At 31.9% G+C, this 10518-nt stretch overlaps 1 protein-coding gene across 5 annotated transcripts in view; it reads left to right on the top strand.

Moving 5' to 3' along the window:
- The first annotated feature begins 405 nt into the window (after positions 1 to 405).
- Positions 406 to 10518, top strand: part of LOC128855866 (uncharacterized) — a 63114-nt gene continuing 53001 nt past the window's right edge. For 2 of the 5 annotated variants that reach the window (XM_054091080.1, XM_054091078.1), the window contains exon 1: positions 408 to 1426. The gene's annotated coding sequence lies outside the window, so the exon portion shown is untranslated. Of the gene's footprint in view, positions 1427 to 2381; positions 2480 to 10518 lie in introns of those variants that run through there. The other 3 variants (XM_054091079.1, XM_054091081.1, XM_054091082.1) reach the window with 3 other exon arrangements.

Genomic DNA, 10518 nt, shown 5'->3' with positions numbered 1-10518 from the left:
TCTCTGAATTTCCTGCCCACTTATCTCCCCAATATAATAACACACAAGTCTCCATGTTTACTATTAATTTGTTGCTTGCAGATATGCCTCTTTTCTCTGCAATACCATTCATGTTTGTTTGCCTGGCACGCTCGCTCAAAATCCTCAAACAACAAAAACTGCTACCATGTAAAGCAGCATTGTTGGAGCATTTGAGTACACAGGGTGTACAACAAGCATTAAACCATTATACAATGTTGCGTTTTATTAATTTATGTATTAATATATATTAATTTAATTGTATAAATTATTACAAATAAATTAATAATAATAATAGTGCAAGCAACAACAATGTAACGGCATTGCCAGCATCGGACAATTACTAAAGAGCACCGCGTATAATATGCAGAAGTCTGCCAGCCATACGCGCTGGCCCAAGGCAGACGAACAGAGCGCGGCGCGTAATCAGGCAGGCAGCCTAGGCTAGTAGCAGGCAGACTGGCAATTGAATCCACAAACAACAACAACAACAGCACCAACATTGTGTGACTTATTATGTACCTACTGTATTGCACGTATGAATATGCGCTGCTGCCTGCTACATTTTCCACGAGTCTACTACAGTGTACAGTGTTTTCGTACGTTGGCTCGGCTTCAGTCTCCTTGAGTTTGTGGAACTGTAAAAATGTGCGACGCGTGATTTTCCTTATTCGCGATTTTCCGTGCCGTTAATTGACACTATTAAAAGTTGTGTCTTTTGTTTTATTATTTGGAAACTTTTCTTTGTGCGCTTCGTAGCTGAGGGCTACTTTTTATTCTAATTCGGATAAATATTAAAATGTTTTGACGTTTTTTTGTTTGTCTGCTAAATATGAAATTTTGTGCTTCCAAAAAAGTATTACTGTGAAATTAAAAAAACAAAATCGTTAACCAACCAAAAAATGTCTGGAGTCCGACCAAAAAGTGTCTGCAGTGAATGACGCAGTTGAAGAATGAAAACAATTTAAAAAATAAATAAGAAAATTTTAACTCCAGCAGACTTTGTGAATTTCGCTCCAAAAAGCAAAGTACGAATTATTTACATTGGGAAAAAATGTTAAATAAAATACATAAAATACATACGTACGTACATATTTGTGTATGTGGAGCAAGTGTATAAGTAAAGTGTTTTTATTAGTGTGTGAACAGAAAAATTTGCCAATGAGCAGCAAAATAAATAAGTATAAAATAAGTGAAGAGAAGAAATGAACATAAAAAGAACTTTTGACTTTGTGCCAACGTATTTGTATACAGTGAAACCTCGTTTTAAATGTATGTACATTTGTACTTTGATCTAAAATTTTTTTACAAGTTGTAAAAAAAAAAAAAAAAAATCAAACGACTCGAACGACAGTAACAAAAAAAAAAAAAAATAGATCAAATCGCACAAAAATAAGAAAACTAAGTGGTAATAAATGTTAAAAAATATTCTAAATATATTCAAATTTAAATAATTCAGTAATTCAGTCGTAAAATATATATATATACGTATATATATAGCAACTTTATTGTCTAGCTGTAGAAGTAAAATGAGTTCTCTTCAACATTTCTCCGTAAATAGTAGCATGGGAATAGTCTTTAAAAATCTTATACCACCGTATCTATCTCTCCTCTACATACATACATACATACACACATATGTATATGTATTTCTATTCGATTATATTTAACATTTTCTTAATATATTATTTCGCCTATCTCTACAGCTGCTTGCTAGTTGCGCCAGTTCATGGGAAAAGCTCAGCGCTATCTAAACATTTTTTTATGATATTCACTGTACAATTAATTTAGGCCCATTTTTGTTTACATTTCTGCACTCCCCTTGTTTTTTATTTTTATGTGCTCTCCTTTATTTTTCAACTTCTTTGAAATCTGATTTTCTGTTTGTTGTTTCTATGATAAAAAAATCAAAAACAAAAAAAAAAAAATTTTTTTTCACACCCACGATATTACAATTCTTTTCACTTCTTTTATTTTTGCTTTTGTTAATTTTTTAAACTTTTCTTCGTTTACTCTACTGTTCTAAAATTATTTCTTCATTAGCAGCTGTTATGCGCCTTATTATCTATGGCTGTGCCATTTATACTCCTCAGTCTTATGCAAGCATAAATTGCATAAGTGTTGGTCATTTAGATAGAAAATACTTTTGTCAAATGCGCTAAAGTCATTTGGCGATCAAATTTAGGTAGTTTTGCTGCTTTTGAAATATTATTCTGTGTAACAAGAAAAGTTGTTTACGGAAATGGAAATATGTACTACTTATATAGGTGTGCTTGTAAGTCTTTGCTTTATAAAAGTTCTTTGTCAGAAATAATTCAAGTAAACAACATGTTTTCATTTTAAGGTTTGCTTCCCCTTCGATCTCTGAATTTTGTGGATCTACAATCCAATCCTATAGTGAGCTAATTAACTGAAAATCATTAAACTGCGGGAATTGTTCTCTCTCTCTCATTTCCATTTGGTATTATTAATGGTATATAATTGATTGCCACTTTCTTCTATGGTATACTGCATTAATTCCACATCTTTCAACGCTGTTTTCGGAATAATTAACTATTTTCTTGAAACAGTTAAATATTTTGATTTTAATGTTCATTTTGCCCCACGATCTCTGAATTTTGTCGATCTAATCCCATCGCATAGTGCCAGATGTGAGCTAATCAACCGAAAATCATTAAACTGCAGGAGAAATATTCTCTCTTTCTCTCTCATTTGACTTTGGTACTTATTATTAAAGCTATAATAGATTGCCACTTTCTTTTAGAATGCATTAATTTATCACATCCGTCAATGCTGTCTGCGGAATAATGATCCCTTTTTTCTTGAAACATCTAAATATTTTGATTTTAATGTTCACCTCGCCCTCTGATCTTTTAATTTAGTGGACCCACAATTCAATCGTATGCTGCCAGAATAATTTTAGAATTTTAGTGTTCCATTAATTCTCGTAGTTGAAGCACAGAAGAATTGTCAATAGTATGTAAGGGAACTGTTGTTACATAAGACTTAAATAAATAAATAAATAACATAAATCTAATAGGGGCATCACGTATAATTTGCAGAGCTAATCGATGAAGTTTCGGCGCTTTACCGGTCCGACACGGATTAAAAAACCGGCTTAGGTCTGCCACTTCAGCTGAATTCCCCAAAAACAAGTAGAGAAAATTAGAGACTATGAGACTACGTTTAGTAACCCTTGAGAGTTTCATAGTGGAAGTGTGGAAGTAGCGGCATCCCACTATGAAACTTTCGAGTTATATTCAAATACGTTCGTAGCGACACTTTGATCGAATTGCAAACGGACGTAATGTACGAGTACGTGCGTTTGCTAGCACCTCGCTAGAGCAGTATTTTGTACTGATTTTCCACTGGCTCGCTGTTGGTATTCGAATATGCATAACTGGCAAAGTTGTGAGAATTTAATAATGAAACTTTCAGGGATTACTATATAGAAAAATGTCAGTAAAAATAAGAAACAAAAACAAAATTAAAAAGAAAAAATAAATAAAAAAAATTGTATTAAAAAATTAAAATTAAAAAAAAAATTAAGAAAAATAAAATAAAAAAAAACAATATATAAAAAAAATGTTAAATAAAACAAAAAAAATTAAAAATAAAGATAAAACTAGAAAAGCAAAAAAAATTTTTTTAAACTGTTGTTTTTAAGGAAATTTTATAAAATATTAAAAAAAAAAGAAAAAATATGGAAAATATGTAAAAATATGTCTTTTTTGTTTTTAATATTTTATAAAATTTACTTAAAAAAAAATTTGTAGAAAACATTTTTTTCTCTTCTATTTTGTTTTATTTTTCTTAAATTTTTTTATTTCTTATTTAATTTTATTTTTTATTTTTTTTTTAATTCTTTTTTTTTAATTTTTGTTTTTAATTTTTTTTTTAATTCTTTGTTTTTTAATTCTTTTTTTTTTAATTCTTTTTTTTACATTTTTTTTTTGTTTCCCTTATTTATTAATTTTTTTTTCTAACCATTTTTTTAAAGTAAATTTTATAAAAAGTAAAAAAAAGCTTATAATTTGCCCCAAAAAATTTTTAACTAAAAATACAATATACAGTAGGTTCTGTTTTTATACGGTAGATACGTTCCGCAAGAAACAGCATAAAAAAAGCTACTAGTTCTATAGTAAAATTATAGATACGTTTCAAAGTGCTAAAACCGCATAAATCTGAAATAATGTAATAAAATCGCATAAAAAAGGGCACTAGTCCCATATTATAACTATAGATACGTTCCATAGACCGCATGAATCTGAAATAATTAAATAAAATCGCATAAACAAAATATTGTATTTTTGAAAATTATATTTTTATTTAAGAAACGTCAGAATCGAAAAACAAATTGAAGTCAAAAATAGAATCAGACAACACCCACATGTTGCGCGTTCGTTTAGGATTTGGCGTAAAATCACTTTCGTCACTTGAGGAAATGTACACGTCTGATCTAGATAGTTATGCAGGCGGTTCCATACTTGTAGGGTTAGCATTTCTGATGTAATCTGTGATGAGTTTTTGCTTAGCTGGTTTAGAATCTTGTTTATATGTACAATTCCCGATAGGTCGACATGCATTTTGTAATTTAAAAAAAAACCGCACTATTTCAAAACCGCATAAAAAAAGCCGCATAAAAACAGAACCTACTGTAATTCTAAAAAAAATGTTGTATAGCATGTTCCTTAAAAATTACAACAAAAAAGACAGAAACGAAGTTCTCCAAAAATTTTTGACAAAAAAAAAAATGGTTCTGTAAAAATCTGTTTTTGAAATCTATAAGCTATGTTAGGCTAAAAAGGGTTGCCCAAAGAGTGGACACGCTCAGCAGGCAAAGAAGTAACAGCCAAGATGCCTAAATCTTAGCCACGCAAAAGCAGGGCAGCTAAGGAGAAGGAGTTGAGATGATTCCATCTCATCCTCCATACAGCGCTGACACAAAAAGGTCTTGAGGTAATTTCAAGTCTCACAGCATGCGCATACCTCGCGGATAGTGTCCTGTGAGAACACCCACGAAATTCGAGAGCTGAGATTTTGTCAACCTCAGCAGATCTCTCGAGCGCCTCCGATCCACATGTGGCCATGAGGATTTCGCAAACTTACAAGTTTGTGTACTTGCCCAGCGCTTGCTGAGTTGGCGCGACGTCCATCTTCTTTCCAGGAGCAGACCGCAGGTGGTCTAAGGGATCCCAATCCTCTCCCTTCGCGGAGAAATTACCGTTCAGGTCCCTTGTCTGGCCCGCTCATCTGCCTTACAGTTTGAGAGCCATATCCTATTGTATTTTTTGCTTTATATAGCCCTGATTGTACTTTGTTTTCTTTTAGTTAAATTTTTTTATTTGTTATAATTTTCTACATTTGCTTATTTGCACGTTTTTGATTTTATATTTCGTTATTTATTTTTTTCTCATGTTTGATTGTGGTGCATTTATTTTTGCTTGTAGTTTTTAATATTTGCTTGTAGTTTTTAATATTTGTTTTTGTTTTTAATATTTGTTTTTGTTTTTAATATTTTTTTTAGTTTTGAATATTTGTGTTTCTTTTTAATTTTACTATTAGTTGTTTTTTGGATTTTAATATTTGTTTAGTTTTTCATATTTGTTTTATTTTAGTTTTTTTTAATATTTGTTTTATTTGATTTAAACCTTTTTTTTAGTTTCTAATTTTTCCTTTAGTTTTTAATATTTTTTTAGTTTTTAATATGTTTTTTAAGTTTTTATTATTTGTTTTATTTTAATTTTTATTTTTTTTAATATTTGTTTTATTTTAATTTTATTGTTTTTTTGGTTTTTTTTAGTTTTTAATATTTTTTTTTAGTTTTTAATATTTTTTTTAGTTTTTAATATTTTATTTAGTTTTTAATAATATAGTTTTTTTAATTTTTAGTATTTGTTGTTTTTTGGTTTTTTTTAGTATTTAATATTTTTTTAAATCTTTACTATTTGTTTTATTTCAGTTTTTAATATTTTTTTAGGTTGATATACTTTTTTTTTAGTTTTTATTATTTGTTTTATTTTAATTTTTAATATTTATTTTTTAGCCTTAATTTTTTTTCCAAAGTTAATTTTTTAAATAATGTTTAAATTCATATTTTATGAATTAGAAAAGAATACAGAAAAAAAAAGAATTATAACTACTGTATATACTCCTATGTATGTACACTCATGGACAGTAAAATAGTTACGTGACATTTGAATCAGTTTTGGCTATTTTACTATTGTTTATTTAGTGTATATTAATTTTTTATAAATTTTCCTATTTTATATAATGACTTAAAATGTAAAAAAACATTGTAACAAAAACCTATAAATCGTTTTTCAAACTTTCTGCAAAAATTACGAAAATTTGCAAATTTTCACTAAAATTTCAAGCTTTTTAATCAGATTTGCTAGAATATTTTTTGGTATGCAGATTGACGACCCATTCAATTTTAGTACAGTAAAGTGCAAGTTGCAAGTGGCTACAAAATACGGTTAATTTTTGACAATTTTTTGTTTTTTTGCTGACAAAGCTAAGCAAAGTATGAAAGAAATTATTGAAACAACAATTATTTAAATAGCAAAACTTTTTATGAAACGATTAACATAAGTAGTTTTTGTTCTAAAATTAAAATCTAAAGTAATAAAATTTATTGTTTCGAGCTCCACTTCATAAAACTCGAAGTACACCTATAAACTTTAAATCCTCTCATAAACTTTAAATCCTCTCATAAACTTTCACTTCACTCTCATTTTGTCACCTTCCTTGCGTGTACGCATTTAACTGACATATCAGTCTCAGCCATACTTTTAAAACAAAAATGTCATCCGATAAATCCCATTTTTTGACCTACCAATAGCAACATTTTCTAATAGTTCGTCTCACTTGTTCACAGTTGATATGAAAATTTAAAATTTCCCAAAATGCGCTAAAAAGCTTACACTCCAATCCATACTTGAGTTACAGTCTCTGCGAGAGTCTCCTGCTTCAATTTGGAATCCCCCTTACGCAACTTCTGGTTAATTTTAAAATTTACATACCACTTTTTTGTGGTTCTCCTTACTTCCACTCACTTCCACTCAATTTTCTTCTCTACTTTTCTCAGTTTTAAGTTGAATAAATGCGGTGAGAATAAATACTCTACCGAGCGCATACCCGCATATATTTGCTTCCGCATTCAACGCTCGAACTATCAGTGACCTTTTTCGATTGTAAAGATTTCAATGAAAATTCACAAAGAAAATTGAGGAAAAAGCGAACTGTAAGTGCGAGACTGCAAAATTTACAAAGCTGAGGGAGCGATCGGAAGAACAGCAGTGATTCTAAAGTATTCGGTGGTCGCATATAAGCACATAATACATACATACACATATATAAACTTCACACATATATGTATGTATGTAAATACATGAAAGCATTTCCAATTCACTTCATTCGTTTTTCTTGATAACCAATTCGCTTTAGTTAATTTTTATTTTTTAGTTTTTTTTATGTTTTTCGTTACCAATTCGTAGTCAGCCAATTCAATTCGACATCAGAATGTAACGAAATAAAGTAAAAATTCTAATGCAAGAGAAATAGTATGTTTGTATGTGTGTATGTTTGTATGTATGTATGTTTGTATGTATGTATGTATTATGTAGAATAGCGACAAAGCTTCGCATAAACATGAAAAGTAGTAAAAACCACAAAATGTACGAGCTTGCTTGTTTTCATGCAGCCAGCGGAGTTGCATGTGGCACAAAGAAGGTGTAGGGGTTTTCATTAGGTCCGCTTCAACTTTAAAATTATCTAAGGCAAACAGTTGAAGTAATATTTCATATTTCATTAATTCATATGCATCAGCGAATTTATGTGCCGAATATATTCGTAAATTTGGGCGAGTATCACATGCGACACTTCAATGTAGGTGGCACATTCGGTGTGTGGAGGCATCTCATGAGTCTCACGTCCATTTTCGTCTGAGAATTTTGCTGACTTACGAGGCCACTTAACGAGAAATGGGCCTCACTACTGAAGGTGGTTTTTCTTACAGAATTCAGCGTACGAAGCTTTTGGCGATAAAAAATTTGATTGCTTTCCACGCATTATTGAATTGTCTTGCGTTCGATGGTTAAATGCCAGGACCAAAGAAATATTTTCGCCAAATTTGTCTGTAAGAATTTGAGTGCACCTATTGCAAAGCCTTTTACTCACATTGTATGCAATGCAGTTATTAGTGCCATTAAAAATTGGAGCACATTTTTGCGAGGAAAGTGGAGCGGGAACTAACTTCCGCTATCAATGAGGGAATAGTTTTGTAATATTTGTTTAAAAATTATGATGTTTTTTACAAGTTAAGATACAGTGGAGATCAAAGCTTTTAGAACGAACCAGTTGGGGTATTTATCTTGTGATCGTTTTTTTCAATTTATTTCATTCATTAACTAATAGAGGTAAAAAGGCATTCAGATAAAAAAAAAATAAATATAATAAATAATTTTGGCGTACACTTCCGATAGGTATTTGGCTTCTCCTATTTGTGGTGTGCGTCTTGATGCTGTTCCACAAATAAAGGGACCTACAGTTTTGAGCCGTCTCCGAACTGCAAATAGTTTTTATGAGAAGCTTTTCCATGGCAGAAAACACTCGGAGGTTCGCTTATTGCCAATCACTTAGATAAACCCAAGTTAAAATTTCAGTGTCCAAACATTCGCAGATCTAAACTAAATACAAAAAATGTCTACAATATTTCACTATTTTTGTTGCATAGTCGTTATTTTTATAACTTCAGCACATCTTCTAGGCTTTGGAGCCAAAAGGCTTTAGACAATAAAAATGTTGAGAATTGCTGGCGAAAAACTGGAGAAATCGATCTGGCGAATAGTTCATCAACATTCCGGTCTGCCTTGCCTTTAACCATCATCCGCATATTCACAATCTCGTTAAGATCACGAGATTGCACCGAATATATCATGACATTTACTTGTGATTTTCTTCCAACCACGATTTTATGAGGTTAAAAGAAGTCCTATTTGATGCTCCGAGGTTGAGTTTAAATTTATCTGATTATACATAGAATTTTCTTTCACTGCCGTTGAGTCCAATTTAAGTGCGCACTACCAAATCTTAGCCCCGCTGTCCTGTTTTTTGTAGACACAAATAGGCTTTTCGTGCATCTGTAACTACGTAGACCAAACTCCGAGGCTCTTCTTTTAGTAGCGGAGGGACTGAGTTCGAATTGAAGTTCACTTTAGCTTCTCTCAAGGATGACAAATTACCAGGTTTGACCTTCAGTTAAGATGAAAAGTAAAATTGTGAGAGTAACTTGGGCTACCACGTCACCGGGACTAGTTAGCAGAACTCAGCTCGCTCATTTCACACTCATTCATTTCACACACTCGTCCAATAAGTCGCTGTTAAGATGCAACGAGGTAATATGAGCGGGATCTGCGTTGATTTTTTCGTAAATCACTAACGCAATATCAGTTTTTTCGTAAACAAGACTCGGCTGCCTAAAAAAGGTTAAGAAGGTTGGAATATTTTAATGATATTTCTTTTTGGGAGAGGTCACTTATACAATTTCTTTTTCGTTGAGTTTTCTTTAATGTCGGAATTGCACTTATTTCCTCCCTTTTCGGTAAAAACTATTGAAGAGGTTTCCGCCAACGGAAAGTTGTATGAATTCCAGGAGCGTGAAGAGTGTAAATTTCTGATGAAATGCAAAGCAAGAAGCTCAGCTCAACAAGCTTTTCTTGTTTTTTGTTTAAGAAAAACCCAGTGCACAAATATTACTTTAAGCCAGAAAGTATAGAAATAGAAGATAGAAAGTGGCGCAAAATTAATCACCCCATTGAAAGATTTTTTTTATTATTACTTGCTATGAGGGCGCGCCTTTGGGCGCATAGTGCTGATCCATTTTCTTTTATTTGATTCGGTTTCAGTAACAGATTTAATTCAAGAGAAATAGGTTGTTAGCTTAGAGTCCCTATCCACACGATTGGGCTGCCATCTTAGATTTAGCTGGAGGGAGCAGCATTTAGTTTTTCAGCCGCTTGCTGCAAGACTGACGCTAGCCCTAAATAGCTTATTTAAAGGTGACACTTCCTCGCCTTGTCGGTGATGGATTTGATTTGTAGCTTTTTTTTAATATCGTACAGAGCCCACTGTCCACCCTTCTACGTCCGTATCCATCACCAGTTGCTTCTCCGGGACTACTTATTTGTTAGAAAAAACTTATTCGCAGCTTACCTCCATATCTGAAGGCAGTTCACTACCCGCAACTTGTGAGCCGTTCGATAGCCTGCAGATTGGCAACGGAAGATTTATACTTTTTGCAAATAGCGTCATATGTCAATCATATTTGACATCTGTGAAATATTCTGCGGCAGTATACAGACAGACAGGCAATGAAGCGCGTAGAGATCAAAATAAATATCCCCATCACTCAAAACCGTTTTATATGATTTCGACTTTGGTGGCAAATGTTTTGCACACCACTGTATTCCTTTTGTGTCCCAGCTTTCTGCACACTTT

The sequence above is a fragment of the Anastrepha ludens genome, chromosome 2 (assembly GCF_028408465.1).
Source record: "Anastrepha ludens isolate Willacy chromosome 2, idAnaLude1.1, whole genome shotgun sequence".
Lineage (NCBI taxonomy): Eukaryota > Metazoa > Arthropoda > Insecta > Diptera > Tephritidae > Anastrepha > Anastrepha ludens.
The sequence above is the reverse complement of the archived record's forward strand: the minus strand, read 5'-3'. Positions and strand labels throughout refer to the sequence as shown.